The following is a 17,490-nucleotide window of genomic DNA, read 5'->3' as shown; positions in this document are numbered from 1 at the left end:
TACATGCTGAGTCACACCACCACCCAGCACAAAAACAATCAGTAATAAACTCACTGGTACACAGAGCCTTCGCCATCTCCGACAGAGGACATCTACGGACAGAAATAAACCACCTAAAACAAGCCCTACAAAACAACGGACACGACAAAAAAGACATAACCAAAATAATCAACAAACACACAAACAAGACAACGGCTCCGAACACACAAACAGACGACAGGACCCTAACCATTCTCCCTTACGTCAAAGGAACTACAGACCGGATCGGCAGGATATTGAACAAACACAATATCCGAACCATCTACAAACCATCCAAGAAGATAGGACAAATCTTAAGAAACCCCAAAGATCCAAGACCGCCACTCAGTTCCGCAGGAGTATACAGAATACCGTGTTCCTGCGGACAAGTATACATCGGGAAAACCGGGAGAATGGTAAACCTACGAATAAAAGAACACCAACGAGACGTCAGACTGAAACACGTCACACAGTCGGCACTATCAGAACATAACGTCGAAACAGGACATCAAATACTGTTAGACCAAGCAACCACGATAACCAACACCACATCATACTTCCCAAGAAAATACAGAGAAGCCACAGAAATACAAAAACACCCTAACAATCTAAACAGGGATAATGGCTATAACATAAGTAAGATATGGAAGATCATCCTCCCGACCAGCAAAGACCGACCAAGATTCCAAGATATCTGTCTCCCCCATCACTCTAACCCCCCCCCCTCCACCACCAAAAAACTCCCACCTCAACAAGTAGCGTAACATAAAAAGGAAGGACCTGGAAGAACAGCTCAATATCAGGCTGCTCCTCGCCCTGATGAAGTGGACTGCAAGGCCCACGAAACGTTGGCACATCAAGAATGGACCAAGGCATGGAGGAAACCCGCGAAGCACAGATTAGTTATATAGAAAGCACCCATGGAAGCATCAAGAAGATTTTAAATGATAATTTGCTGGAAGATATGGTCGCAGCACGTTTCTTATACTGCGACGCTCCTGAGATGCGCGATCCAGCGGTTCGGCCGTTCAGCATTGAGCGGTTGTGAGGGTAGAGCACTTTAAAAATCAGCGAAATGCCTAATTCCAAGCACACTGAAATACGAGGGCAAGTCAATAAATTCTTAGAAAATCTGTCAGAGGGCACTCGCACTATTATGTCACATTACTTTTTGGCAAGCATTTTTCAGCTGATTATTGTCAAATTTTGAGCGGAATTCATCGCGTGGTTTCATTTCTGTAAACGATTAAAGCGAACAACTTGTGTATTTTTGCAAAATGGAACAAAACGAGTTTCGTGCGATCAAATATCTACATATGAAAAGTTTAACGCCGAAAGAAATCAAGCCGAGATGGAATGTTCTTATAGCACATCTGCACTAGCGTTTGCGACTGTATACAATTGGATGAATAAATTTGAACGTGGTCGTACATCCACATGTGATACACCTCGTTCGAGATATCCAATTATGGCTGCTACGCCAGAAATCATCGATAAAGTTCACGATATTGTTTTGACTGATCGACGAGTGAAAGTACGCGAGCTTGTTGAGGCCACAGACATATCACATGGCACAGTGATTTCAATTTTGCATGAATAATTGGGTATGAAAAAACTATCAGCAAGATGAGTGCCGCGTTTGCTCACTGTGGATCATAAGCGCCACCGTGTGAAGATTTCAAAAAAATGTTTGGAGATGTTTCAATGTAATCCAGATGAATTTCTGTATCGATTCATTACTGTGAACAAAACATGGATCCATTACTTCACATCCGAGACGAAAGAACAGTCAAACAATGGACTTCACCATGAACCAGCTCCAAGAAGGCGAAGACCGTGAAGTCGGCTGGAAAGGTGATGGCCACAGTTTTTTGGGATACGTGGTATAATTCATATCGATTACCTTCCATCGAAACAATCGATCAATGGCGGTTACTATGCAGCCTTATTGGACCGTTTCAACAACATTTTAAAAAAAAAAACGTCCCCATTTGGCGAAGAAGAAAATGCTCTTCCATCAAAACAATGCACGGGTTCACACGTGCCCGGCACCGATGGCCAAATTCAACGAATTCCGCTAAGAATTGTTTCCCCATATTCCAGCATATTTGCCAGATTTAGCCCCCTGCGACTATTTCCTGTTTCCAAACCTGAAGAAATGGTTCAGAGGAAAGAGATTCATCGCCGAAACAGAGGCTTATTTTGAAGAATTGGATAAATCATATTATTCGAACGGCTTGAAAAAGTTGAAAAATCGTTGGATCGAGTATATCAAGCTGAAAGGAGACTATGTTGAGAAATAAAAATGAATCGATAAAAAAAAATGTGTTTTACAATGTTTTTCTAAAAACTTATTGACTTGCCCTCGTACACGTATAATTTCTACATTTTTATAAAAATATATTTAAGGAATAATATGTTTATTAATAAAGATATTTATTTAAAAAAAAGAAAGAAAAAGAAAAGAGAGGAAAAAGCAGGATCTACCGTAGGATTTTCAGCATTCAGACTCACACTTAATGCCCAAGACTACGCCGGGATCTTACGGATCACCTCTATGAACGCGATACATAAAGCGCATGGAAAGATCATGAAAGTGAGACGATTAATAAAATTATAATGCCGATATAACGTAGAGTTTACAAATTGAAAAATCCTTACATGTTGTACAATATAGAAATAATTTTTTATTTGTCTATTGAAGTGATTTGTTACGCAACTTGACGGCTCGCGTAAAGGAACACGACAATGTCTCGCGCCATGTGTTAGCACCGAGACACTACTGTATCTCCAAATTCTTCCAACAGTTGTTGATTCAAAACTTAGAATGTATAATGTAATTATATAAAAATATATTTGGAGTAATATGTTTATTAATAACGTTATTTATTAAAAAAGAAAAAGAAAATTATGAAAAAAAGGAAGAAGCAGGATCGAGTATAGGATCTTCAGCATTCTGATCTGGCATCTAACGCTCAAAACCATGCTGGGTTCTTACGAATCATCTTTACGAACGTGGTACATAAAGCGCACGGAAAATCGTAAACTATACCTCTTCTTACTATATTTTGAATTTATTTATGCTATTATACGTTAATGAGAAAAGTATATGATTAATATAATTTAATAAAAGTTATGTTATCCAGAATGCCTTTTTCTCCCTTATGATACACGCCAAGCGGCCGAGATCGCCGAGAAAGTATTATCGGTCATTAGAAACAAACGATGTGTCCTGATGGAGCCTCACCGATTACAATCGGAGCTTCTATCTTTTTTGTTTTTTTCTCTCGCTCTATCGAGACGACGGAAAATGAAAAATTTTTAAATTACAAACACGGTTGCCAGTTCTACGTTTTCTTTTCTAGAAACTTCGACTTCTTGGATTAATATTCAATACTCCAGCAGACGTGAAAATTTCAAACTTTTCACGCAACCAGTCGGAGCGAGCAATTATCGTGACGACAGTGACAGGGATTAAAATTATGGCGTGAACAGATTGCAATGTTCTATTTTTTTTTACATGGGAACTCATAAGGGAGAAAAAAAGAAAGAAAGAAAAAAATAAAAATAAAATAAAAATAAATAAATGATAAAAAGAAACAAAATGAAATAATAAAACGAATCACTGAAATAAAATGCGAGGGGAACCAGAGAATAGAGATATACTGACTGATACTACTGAGGTGCTCATTGGTGGGAGTCCTCTGGCAAAGATATGCGAGGTTGGTGATGTTTCTTCAGCACTAAATCTTTAAGTCTCGCTGGCCAAGTATGCAAAGTTAATGGAATTTTTCCCGCACTTCTAAACTCTGAATTTTAAAGTGTTGGTCGGTTAAGAAAATAAAAACTTTGGACCGCCCGTCTGTCCCCAGAGAGAAATTAGGAAAAAGAGGCGCTGAGTCCCGCGGAACCGGAGTTTTTATAGTAATCTGCCATGATTAACAGCGCACTGATTGATGGATAGGTTCGTTAATTAGGTAGTGAGACCTAGTTCTTGCTTTCTAATTGGTCAAGGGTGGAAAAGGACATTGACCGGAATCTGTAGCGTGTGGAAGTGTCATCCTTAACTTTATGATCTTAAAATTTATGAGAAAAGCGCACATGCAGCGTCGGCACGAGATTACCCAAGATCTACTCCTGAACGTCGTGTTGCTTTTTAGATTTTATGATCACGGATTCGTAAGAATCGTCCGCAACTTGATCGTTAAAAAGTATCTTGGAGTCGGTCTTACACTTCCAATGACATATTTATTATTTTAGCCGCAATGTCCGATGGGCACAGACTCCGTGTCTTTTCAGTCCTGCCGCTCGTGCATATATATCATTTTTATTTGAGAGCACATTTACGAGAAGTTACTGGATTCTTCGCTTTAATTTTTAATATGAGAAAAGAAAATTTTTAGTCTTCTTTAGGCTATAAACGCTCAATTTGTTCGTTATTCGCAGCCATCTCTTTATTTTAATGAATTCGAGAACTTTCACAAAAGAAAAGAGTCGTGGGAGTCCGTTGGACGTAACATATTATGCCAGACATATTACGGACAGACATATTATGCTAAATATATTTTTCATAAAATTATAGAAATTATACGTGTACTTCAGTGTGCTTGGACATTTCGGATAGATTTCTGAAGTGCTGCCTTAGAACATATAGACATGGAAGGAGCATTGCCTATACCTCCTGTAGTCCCTTAAATGTGCGTCCAAGATGTGTGTGAGAGAGAAAGATCACATGGAATTTTCGTCCTCTATATGTGCCAACGTGCAGACACTATAGTTAGTATAGTATGTTACGTTACAGTATAATTATTATCGGCATTTTAAAGCATGCGCAGAGAGAACAAATGTTCCATGTATATATCTATTTTTCTTACACATCTTTTTTATATATCTTTCTCTCTCACAAATCTTAGACACAATTCTGAACCACAATGCTGCCTCCATGTCTATATGCTCTAAGAGTGCTGTCTACTTTTTTTTCACAACCGCTCAACGCTCGATGGATCTACGTCTATGAAATGTATATAAGTATATCATACTCAAAATGTTTTAGTAAATGTATGTACTTATTGGTCAATGTATACATTGACTGTAACAGCAAGTTACAATAATTATATTTTTACTAAGTGAACACTTTGACTGTGACATAAATATATCTTTGGATGCAAACATGTATTTGAAATACATATATAGACATGTAATGTAATAGCACTTTTTCCTTTGTCATTTTAACTTAGGATGTAACATGTATTGTCAATACATAAATACATTGCACATACATATGTAGCTATTCCATCACTTTTTATTACGTCTAATGGCACATAATACAATAATAAGCCATTAGTTATAAATCAGAAGTCAGCTAAAAATTGACGACTGTGATTGGTCAATTTTTAGATTCTGACTTCTGATTTATGCCTAATGGCTTATTGTAGAAAGCTCATAATAAAAGGAGATAGAAGTTATTCATACTTAGATATTCATGCAGATATAATATAGATATATTAGATGTACAACTTTGCTTCCGCCATTTTCCTATAGATGGCTTTAGCAGTAAGTGGTGGTCGAAATAAATAGATCATAGTCGTCATACAATAAACTTGGGCATCTGTCAATATAACCCCATTAGTCGATTTGTGTCTGCATCATAAAGTTATTCTCGATTGAAAATGTCAGTTTACGAGTCAAATTCTCGTCATTTGCGGGAGGTTTTAATTTTCTGCTTCAATATGAAGTAATCTGCGGCTGAGGCTCATCGAATGCTCTCAAATATTTATGGTGAGACCATAATATATTAGTGAAAGAACGTAGTGAGTGGTTTCAACGCTTCAAGAACGGTGATTTTGACGTCGAAGACCGGCATAGCAGTGTAAGAGAGAAAGTTTTCGAAGATGCAGAATTGGAGGCATTACTTGATCAAGACTCGTGTCAAAATCAAGAAGAATTGGCACGATCATTGGGAGTGACTCAACAAACCATTTCAAAACGCCTCAAAATCATGAGAATGATTCAGAAGCAAGGAAATTGGGTGCCGTACGAGTTGAAGCCGAAGATGTTGAACGGCGTTTGCTTGTGAATAGCTGCTTAAAAGGCAAGGACGGAAGGGATTTCTGCATCGCATTGTGACTGGGGACGAAAAATGGGTTTATTACGATAACCCCAAGCGCAGAAAATCATAGGGAGTTCCCGACCATGCTTCCATGTCGGCCAAACCGAATATTCACGGCTCCAAGGTCATGCTCTGTATTTGGTGGGACCAGCTCGACGTAGTATATTATGAGCTGTTAAAACAGACTGAAACAATCACAGGCGATCAGTATCGAACGCAATTGATGCATTTGAGCCGAGCATTGAAAGACAAATGGCCGCAATACAACGAGAGACATGATAAAGTAATTTTGCAGCATAACAATGCTCGACCCCATGTTGCGAAAGTGGTCAAGACATACTTGGAAACGTTGAAATGGGAAGTCCTACTCCACCCGCTGTATTCTCCAGTCGTTGCTCCCTCTGATGACTATCATTTGTTTCGATCAATGGTACATGGCCTGGCTGACCAACACTTATGAAGAAATAAAAAATTGGATCGATTCGTGGATCGCTTCAAAAGATGACCAGTTTTTTCGACGCGAGATTCGTACGCTGCCCGAAAGATGGGAGAAAGTAGTGGCCAGCGATGGACAATACTTTGAATCATAAACCATCATATAACCAGTTTTTTACAATAAAGTCTCGAATTTCGGAAAAAAAACGGCGGAAGCAAAGTTATACACCTAATATTAGGAGTAGTAAAAAGAAATCCATTATTTTTCCAATAGATGGCTTTAGTAATCTGTATCACGCGTAGACGAGATACAGATTACTAAAGCCATCTATTGGAAAAATAATGGATTTTACTACATCTAATATTAATGAATATTAGAATTATATTTTATGTGCATTATGATGTACATACATTACAAAACAAAATATATTTCTACAATTCATATCCACATACATGTGTAGCTACTTCATCTCTTTTTGTTACATGTAACAAAAAGAGTTGGGAAGACCGAGGTCAGTTGAATATAGGAGTAAGTAGAATAATCGAGGTTGCATTAAAAAGAAATCATGCGAGACATACGTAAACGCATCTGAGCACGCAGCAGTGACTGCCGCTGTCTGTTGTAACATTTTATTGCAAACACATCTATAATAAATTTATGTCACAATTTTAAAAAATCGTACACCTAAGTAAATATTTTTTTCTTAAAGTTTTTGTTTTACTATCCTATATGATTGTTTGAGATATTTGATTTTTACTTAAATAGTAAGTGTAGTTCTTACTTAATAAAGTTCAATAGATTTTTTTTGTTTATGTGTCTCTGTTATCGTATATTGTTAATGTTTTTAAAAAATGAACGGATGGAGATAGTAGAACCACAGCATGGAACTGTATGACTCATTTAATGACGACTCTTATAATATTGGGAGTACAAATTAGTTCGGTCCGTTTTTTTGTGTTCAAAATTTCAAAACAAATGAATGAATAGATTAATTAAAATATTGTCCATCGCTGGCTACTACTTTTTCCCATCTCTCAGGCAATTTTCGAATTCCATCTCGAAAAAAGTCATCTTTGGAGGCGATCCAATTTTGGAGCCAATTTTCGATTTCTGCGAAAGAAGTGAACCGGTGACTTGCCAAATCCTTCGGAACAACCAGTAATCAGAAGGAGCAATGTCCGGAGAATACGGCGAGTGCGGTAAAATGTCTCATTTAAGCGTTTCCAAATATTTTTTTACGACTTTTGCGACATGAGGCCGAGCGTTATCATGAAGAAAAATAACTTCATTATATCTTTGCTCGTATTCCGGCCGTTTTTCTCGCAATGCACGGCACAAACGAATCAATTGTAGCCGATACCGATCGCCCGTAATGGAATCGCCAGGTTTCAGCAGCTCATAATAAACAACACCCTTTTGGTCCCACCAGATACAGAGCATGATCTTCGAACCATGAATGTTCGGCTTTGATGTTGATGTTGAGGTTGATGGCAACGATTGACTGGACTTAATGTAGTATTTTTTCTTCTTGGGGTTGTCATAGAATATTCACTTCTCATCTCCAGTCACAATCCAATGCAAAAAACCTTTTCTTTGTTGTCTTTGAACAGCTGTTCGCAAGCGACAAATCACCTTTCAATGTCTCTCGATTTCAGTTCATAAGGCACCCAATTTTCTTGTTTTTGAATTATTCCCATGGTTCTCAATCGTGTAGAAACGGCTTGTTGAGTTACTCCCAATGATTCTGCAAGCTCCTCTTGTGTTTGATTCTGATCTTCTTCGAGTAATGCCTCTAATTCTTTGTCTTCAAATTTTTTTGGCTGTCCAGAGCGAGGCTTGTCTTCAACGCTGAAATCTCCATCCTTGAAATGTCGAAACAATTCCTTACATGATTTATCAGTTGGAGCAGTGTCACCATAAACTTCGACAAGCATTCGATGGGCTTCAGCTGCACTTTTCTTCCAATTAAAGCAGAAAATTAGAACCTCCCGCAAATGCTGCCTGGTTAACAGAAAATTCGAAAGTTTTTGTATGAAACTCAAAGCGATATAAACTGAATATTATTAGATGTCTAACCTCTCTGAAAACGCCAAAATCAACTGTCACTATGAACCATTCACAACAACCGGAGCCATCTTTTGGAAAACGGACCAAACTAATTTGTACTCCCAATACTTACTCAAAATTTTATTCCTTTAAAGAAATTTTCCTCAATGGTAAATGTTATAAGTTTAATTCCCTCATGTCCAATCTCGAAAACTAGGCTCGATGTGTTTTTGCACGAAATGTACAAATTTTGCAAAAAGAAGTGTTGTTTTGCCTTGCTAAGCGAATGTTTGTGTTTAAAATATATTTTTATAAAAGTTTTATTAATATGTAGCCAAAGCTTAAAATACATTAATCTTTATTTTAATAATCTTAGCCGAATTACCTCGGTCCCGAGGCTAGTTGAATCAGATAAAATGCATTAGAAAATGCATTTTTTTCATATTCGTTATCAGTTTCCCTTTATTATTAAAATATGATTAGGTAGTCAAATGTATGTAATAACTGGTGTAGAATTCATTTTTTCGATAGTCTTTTAATTTAGTTTGTAAAAATTCGAAACTGAAAAATGAGTCTATTAGTCCCGATCTTCCCTACATGTTTCTTATGCTCAGATATTTATGCAGATATTACCTGCATCTATTTACACGAAACATTAGAATTGTACGAGTATTGTAATGTGTGTCTGTATGTATATATATATATATGTATGTATATATATATTTACATATATATATATATATATATATATATATATATATATGTAAATATGTACAGAGTGGCATGAATATTCGGCCCCACTCGTCCCAAGCAGGTAGAGTGGACTAAACTGAGTAGAAAAGTCCTCTACCATTTTGTAATGCTCGCAATAATTAACGAGATATTAACATTTAAAAATAGCCGAATACGCGCATCCGCTCGACTTATAGTACTATTGTCGAAGATATGGCCTACCGAGCGCATGGCCGGCGAGGAACAGAGCTTACCGTCGCGAGCATTTAAGCTTAAACGGCGCGGCACGCCTGCTAGGTCTGAAGCGTTCGCACGTAATGTAGCGCTGTCCATGCCGACGAAAGCTGCCTTAATAGCGGTCCTTAATGACATCACATTGAGATGCCGAGACTTGAATGTGACTCTTTCAACTACGTTCCATACATACTAGTCCAAGGGATTTAAATCTGGGCTGTTGGGAGACCAGAATGGAAGCTGAGACGTGCAATTTGATTTGTCTTAGAAGCCTCAGAGAGCATCTGTCGTATCTTTAATGTGTACGTTATGGCAAAATATACGGCTTTAGAATCCAACGAAGGTTCCAGTATGCCAGCAAGAAAGAATCACTCGAAAGAACACACCGCGTGGACTTCCGCAGTCGTTGAAAGAGCTCAAGCGCTGATTTTAGATGACCCAGGGCAATCGTTGCGAAAATTAGTATCGATTGTTGTAAGCGAGCTAATAATGCGTCGAATTGCCAAGGAGGACCTTTGAACAAATCGACCTATAAATCGCGCCTGCTAAGCCACTTCCGCTCGTCGCGGCCCGCGTGCCGTGCGCTTGATGGGCCGTATCTTTGGCATTAGTAGATTGAGTGGATGCTCGGGACGATTGGGGCCGTATATTCATGACACCCTACATATACAGGGCACAAATTTATAGTCCCATCCGTCTTGAGCAGATAGAGCGGACTAAACTGAAACGAAAAGTCCTCTGCCATTTTACAATGCTTGCAATAGTTAACAAGATATTAACGTTTAAAAATAGCCGAATACGCTCATCCGCCCGTATTCTTACTATTGCCGAAAGTACGACCCACCGAGCGCACAGCGCGCGGTCCGCATGAAGCAGGGATGGCCTAGCAGACGCGCCGCGCCGTTCGAGCTTAAAGGTTCGCAACGGTGAGCGGGGCGTGTGCCCTACTACTCGCGGGCCAAGCTATCCGCTCGATGGCGGATAATCGGCGCTTTAGAAAGACTATCTCGATTGCGAAAATTGGGAAATGATCAAGAACTGTTGGAAAAAACTCAGTTTAGTTCGTTTTGAAGCGTGCTTATGTACATACAGAAAAATGTTACATAAATATTACTTGTTTCAAGTAAATATTAAGAGTATTTTAAAAGTATATTATTAAATAAATATTCTTTGTAATAATATAATCGTTAAAAACTCAAAAGAAGAAAAAGAATTGTGTTCTCTCTTAACACGCGCCGTGCGCTCGGTGGGCCGTACGTTCGACAATAGCAGGTCGGACGGATGCGCGTATTTGGCTATCTTTGATCGTTAATTATTGCGAACATTGCAAAATGGTAGAGGACGTTTCGATTCAATTTAGTCCACTCTACTTGCTCAAGACGGGTGGAACCATAAATTGGTGCCATCCTGAATAAATATAAGTATATACAGGGTGCGTCACCAAAATCCGGACAAATTTCAATTCAAATTTTCCGCTATACTGTGCCTCCGCCAGAGATTGTTATTGGCGTCCAAGAAAGCCTGATGCTTCTAGTAAACAGTCATATTCTCAAAATGGCCGCGATGTTGAAACCAAGTGCGGAGTATAATCGAAGAGCCGTGATCATCGAAGACCTTCGTGCCGGGCGCTCAGCAACGGAAATAATTCGGTTCTTTGGATACCCGAGATCCACTGTTTATGACATTGTGGCAAAATATACGGCTTTAGAACAGTCCAACGAAGGTTCCAGTATGCCAGCGAGGAAGAATCACTCAAAAGAACGCACCGCGAGGATCCCTGCAGTCGTTGAAAGGGCTCAAACGCTGATTTCGGATGACCCAAGGCAATCGTTGCGAAAATTAGCATCGATTGTTGGTGTAAACGAGCCAACAATGCGTCGAATTGCCGAGGAGGACCTCCGATACAAATCGTACACATTAAAGAGGCTCTCTGAGACTGCCACGACAAGGAATTGTTCGATTTGTCCGGATTTTGGTGACGCGCCCTGTACATGCATACATACATACAGACGCACATTATATAATAATACTCACAAAATTCTAATATTTCGTATAAATATATCTGCGTGAATATCTGCATGAAAAACTTGTATCTCTTTTTGTAACGTATAACAAAAAGAAATGGAGTAGTTGCACATGTAGCTAGACGTATGTGCAATATTGACAATACATGCTATGTAAAATGACATTGAACATAGGGAAAAACATTACTATGGCCGTGTATTGATGTACATACGAGTACACTGTCAGTACTAAATATCCATAATTACGTCTGTTAGACAGATTCTGGCAATATGTATCAGTAGACTTATCTTTTTAGCAAAAAGAGATGAAGTAGTTACATATATATGTGCAATATATGTATTTATGTGACACATTTTGACACATTACGTAACTTAAAATGGCATTGGATCATAAAGTGCTACTACGACTACGTATATTGTCAGTAAAAATCTGTATTTTATTATCTTACACATATTAGATTTTTAGTACTGACAGTATGACTTAAAACGCAATCATATTTCAGATTGCGTTCTGTCTAAATGCTCACACACAACATTTGAGCAAACTGAATGACTGGAAACGGCGCGCAGCTTGAAACAACTGGAAACGAATGCTCACAACACTTATGGCGCTTGAGTTGCCTGACCCTCCTCTTTCTATACTAATTTATAAACACATTGTCTCAACGTTACATATATTGTATAAAATTTCTGAAACAAACATTTCGGCACACATGAGCAGTCTCGCCTCTATAAAGAAGTGGCGGTTTCACATTTTCTCGTAATTAATATCCAACAGAACAAAAGGTACAACATTATGAAATTTTTATCCTTGTTCTAATTAAATAATTTTTTTAAGGCTATTAAGTTTCCTTATGAATAAACAGTACTGTCTTGAAATTTAAAAAATTATTTTATAATTACAACATTATCTTGAAGAAAAACCACTTGTATATAAGTTTTCCGAGAAATTCAATAGATTAAACAGCGAGACTGTTAAAATAATATTTTACTGTTAATAAGTTGCGTGAATTTATCAAAGTACATAAGAATCTCCTTCCGCATAAAAAGAAATCTAATGTGGTGAGATTTGTTGCAAAGATTGCGATGTGAACTATATGAAGCAAACAGGAAGACAGCTGAAGATGAGAATAGTTAAGCACAGGAATCGTATTCGATGGAACACAACCACACATTCGGTCATAATTGACCACCGATTGGAAGAGAACCACAAGTTCGATTAGGAAAATGTTGCAATTTTGGATGAGGAACCCCAGTACAGAAAGAGACTGGTATCAGAGATGCTACACATCAGAAGACACACATGTGGCCTCAACCTGCAGACAGACTTCCCAAAGCCTACTTTCCAATTGTAGACGGACTATAAATATCGGAGCTATTATTAATTTATTGTCAGCTAATCAATGCTAATTTATAATTACAACATCATACTATCTCTGAGGGTGACTCAATAGTGAGCCGAAACATGTAAGCGGATTAATTATTAATAAAGTTGTTTTGTTAACTGTTTGATTTGCACAAGAATTTACCGTGCTTGACTTCTATTGCCCTGTTATATCCAACCATTGTATCATTACGAGGGCAAATTAATAAGTACCGTATTTCAAGACAGGCGATGTTGCTGATGCAAGTTGGCATTACATCATCGTGTACTATCATCTTTCAAACGACGAGTAAGCGTGTTTGATGTTTTCCGATACAATGGAAAAAGAACAATATCGATCCATGATTCGTTTCTTATTTTTGGATGGAAAAACGTGCGAAGAAATAAAAATGAGTTGGATGCCGTCTATGGGAACTCTTCACCATCTATGACAACCGTTAGATATTGGTTCAACAAATTCAAACGTGGTCGTTCGTCTGTTTTTGATGAGGAGCGCCCAGGCCGCCCAGCAGATGTGGTTACTGAGAAAATCGTTAAAAAAGTTCACGACATGATTCTCGCTGATCGCCGAACGAAAGTGCATGAAGTAGCAGAGGCCGTAGGCGTATCGTACGGAACGGCATTCAATATTTTGCATGATAACTTGGGAATGAAAAAGCTGTTGGCCCGATGGGTGCCGCGATTGCTCACAGTGGACAATAAGCGGATGCGGTTATCAATTTCAAAGTATGGTCGAATTGCACTACGAATTACTGCCGCATCCACCGTACTCTCCGGATTTAGCCCCCTGTAACTTCTTCTTGTTTCCAAACTTGAAAAAATGGCTCAGTGGAAAGAAATTCACGTCGAATGAGGAGATTATCGTCGAAACAGAGGTCTATTTTGCAGAGTTCGACAAATTGTATTTTTCTGAGGGGTTAAAAAAATGGCAGAAGCGTTGGGAAAAGTGTATCCTCCTAAAAGGGGATTACATTGAAAAATAAAAAACATTTTTGTGAAAAGCTTGCGTCTTCATTACTAACACGAGTACTTATTGATTTGTCCTCGTATATAAGGAGCCTTTAGGAATTAATTTATATTTATTGGAGTGATTGTTGTTTAACAATTTTTTTTTAATTTAATCGGGGCACCCCCTAAAGTGGTTCAATATTTTGAAAAAAATAACGTTATAATTTTTCCAGATTCTTTGAACAATTTTAACCCATTGGGGCACGGTTAAATGGAAAAACATCTTTGTGGACAAAATTCGGTCAAATTCTTAACCAATTTTAAAGTTTTTATTTTAATGTGCTCAAAATTGAATGAGTTATTAGCCCATTCTGCATGAATTTTGATTACGGTCCAAAGTAAAAATTGTCGATCCAGTTCAGTGAAGTAAGCAGAAAAAAATCAAAATTACACATTAAAATGAATATCAAATTGACAATGTTTAATTTGGACCATAATCAAAATTTACGCAGAATGGGCTTATAGCGCATTCAATTTCTCGTCTACGCGTGATACAGATTATTAAAGCCATTTATTGGAAAAATAATGGATTTTTTTTTACTACACCTAATATTTTATAGTACTATTAAAAACAAGTTATTGTCATAGATATCATCATTTATACATTACAATTAATTTAACATTAATTATTTTATCTGTACGTCTCTGACAGCTATCAATATCTCTGTAAACTTCATGAAAATGAAGTTTTCAAAGGCATTGTCACAAGGGTACTATGACAATTGACAACTGTCTGAATAATAAATATGTAAATAAATTTGTTTATTGTATCGAATATTATAAAGTTAACCAAGTTTTACGAAATGTTTCGAATTTCAGTCTTATACAATCTCAAAATGCTCTGTAAGTTATGCAAATTAATTTTCTTGTTGAAATGTTTAAGTAAAATGCTTTCATTTACATTTGAATACCCCTATAAAAATATACTACTAATGTAATAATGCTACTGCAGTAGTATTACTATTAATATTCAATAGTGTCATTACTGACATCAATAGTATCACTACTAATAAGCAATAGCATCACTGCTGAGTTAGTATTATTACTATAGTACAATAGTATATGATGACACATGACGTAACATAGAATTATTTTCAGTAATTGTAATATTTGGTATAAAAAATTTATTAGTATAAAAAATACATATATATTATTAGAGCAATTAGTATTATTTCAACTAGTAAAAATAATATTTTATAGTACTATTAAAAACAAGTTATTGTCATAGATATCATCATTTATACATTACAATTAATTTAATATTAATTATTTTATCTGTACGTGTTCCGTCTCTTTCATAACACCTTTAACCAGATATATTACAACTATACGTCGTATAGCATTATAGGTTCATGATTCTTTGAAGGAGTAGTTTCGTACGATCGCAAAATTCAAGCATACTAAATAGAGGAACAGATTCCGTAATGATCACATGGAAGCATCATAAAATTAGTTCTCGAATTCATAAAGGAAATTTTTTATTATAATTTTGATGTGTATCTTCTAAAATATGATGCTAATCAATAATAATTATTGTCAGTAAAACTTCAGTGAAATTTTAATGAAATTTTCTTTATCACTATTACACTATTAGTGACACTAGTAGCATATTTTTATACGGGTTTTTTTGTATTCGTTGATAACTTGAATAATAAATTGTTATTTATTTTCGTCGTAAATTAATCTGTCATTGTATTCAGTAATTATCAGTTTGATACCTCTTTCCGCGACGTCATTGACTACTCTCAGTTTATTTACTAATTGCAAGCCAAACTTGTAATTTTTATTAGAATTTCATTCAGGTACTTTAGTTTATTATTTTCTTAATTAATAACATTAGTTTACAAAAAAATTCTTTTTTAAATCAGATTTAAGAAGATGCTTCTTATAGATTTTTGGATGCCGTGAACGATATCATGAGTTAAATTTCACCATAGCATGTCAGGTTTCCGAAATAATTGAGAATTAATATACAAAAAATTTTTTAATGAAAAAGGTTAACACTATCTTAAAAATTTAATAAAAATTTATAATTGTTCATCCTCTATAAAATGGATTCTTTAATTTTAATATTTTACTATTCAGTTACGTGTTATGAAGAGATTTATTATAAATACAGAATTTTTCTAAGGCAGCAAATTTTCCGCCTATGACAACGAAGTCATATGTATTTCTAATTTCTCATAAATTAATCCCATACAGAGAAAAAAGATTAAATTACTAAATAAATATATTTGATCTGAATGAAGAAATCTGTTTATATAAAAAAATATTTCGCAGGATTTAGTTATTTATATTAGTGCAATATCTAAAAGAAAAATTTAATCGATGGTATATTAAGAAATATTATTTTATAAATTTATAAGAACTCAAAGAGATCAAGTATTTACTATACTTTACGTTTTATTTTTTGCTCTTGATACAATGTGCTTTGGAGAGTACTCTTCTTTCAAAATTTTCATCTGTCAGAAAATTAAATTTTTTATCTAAAAAATTATCCATTTTAAAGATCATGCATTTTGCGGGTTTCCTCCGTGTCCAGATCCATTCTTGGAATATCAACGTTTCGTAAACCTTGCAGTCCACTTCATCAGGGAGCAGCCTGATACTGAGCTGTTCCTGCAGGTCGTTCCTTTCTTATATTACGCTACTTGTTGGAGTGGGGGGTAAGAAGAATTGTGGGTGGGTGGGGGAAATGGCGGAAATTGATCAGTTTTCAATAACCAAAAGAATGGTTTTCCATATTTTATTTATGTTGTAGCATTATCTCTATTTAGATTGTTAGGATGTTTTTGTATCTCTATGGCTTCTCTATATTTCTTGGAAAGTATGACGTAATTGGCTGTGATCAAACAATATTTGATGTACTGTTTCGATGTTGTATTCTGATAATGCTGATTGAGTGATATGTTTTAGCCTGACATCACGTTGGTATTCTTTTATGCGTTGACCATTCTCCCAGTTTTTCCAATGTATACTTGCTCGCAGAAACAAGGTATTTTGTATACTCCTACGGAGCTGAGTGGAAGTCTTTGAGCTTTTAGGATTTCTTAAGATTTATCCTATCTTTTTGGGTGGTTTAAAGACAGTTCGGATATTGTATTTGTTTAATATCCTGCCAATCCGATCTATTGTTTCTTTAACGTATGGGAGAATGGATAGGATCTTTTCGTCTGATTATGTGTCAGAGATCGTTGTCTCGTTTGTATGTTTATTGATTGTTTTGATTATGTCTTTTTTGTTGTGTCCGTTTTTCTGTAAGGCTAATTTTAATAAATAAATAATCACATAAATTCATATAAATGAATTAATTTCAGAAATGATAATTGCGATATGGTTGTCGGACTTTCAACGCAATCAATCTGAAATATTAATAATCTCTCCGAATTTTCCAAATTTAATCTTAAAGAACTGTAATAAACTTATTGCGAAAAAATTTATTACAGTTTTTTATGCACTTGGATCAGCGGACGTTTCGCGATGCAAGAGTGCGATTTCT

The sequence above is a fragment of the Acromyrmex echinatior genome, chromosome 5 (assembly GCF_024713525.1).
Source record: "Acromyrmex echinatior isolate Ae372 chromosome 5, ASM2471352v2, whole genome shotgun sequence".
NCBI classification, from domain to species: Eukaryota; Metazoa; Arthropoda; class Insecta; order Hymenoptera; family Formicidae; genus Acromyrmex; species Acromyrmex echinatior.
The sequence above is the reverse complement of the archived record's forward strand: the minus strand, read 5'-3'. Positions refer to the sequence as shown.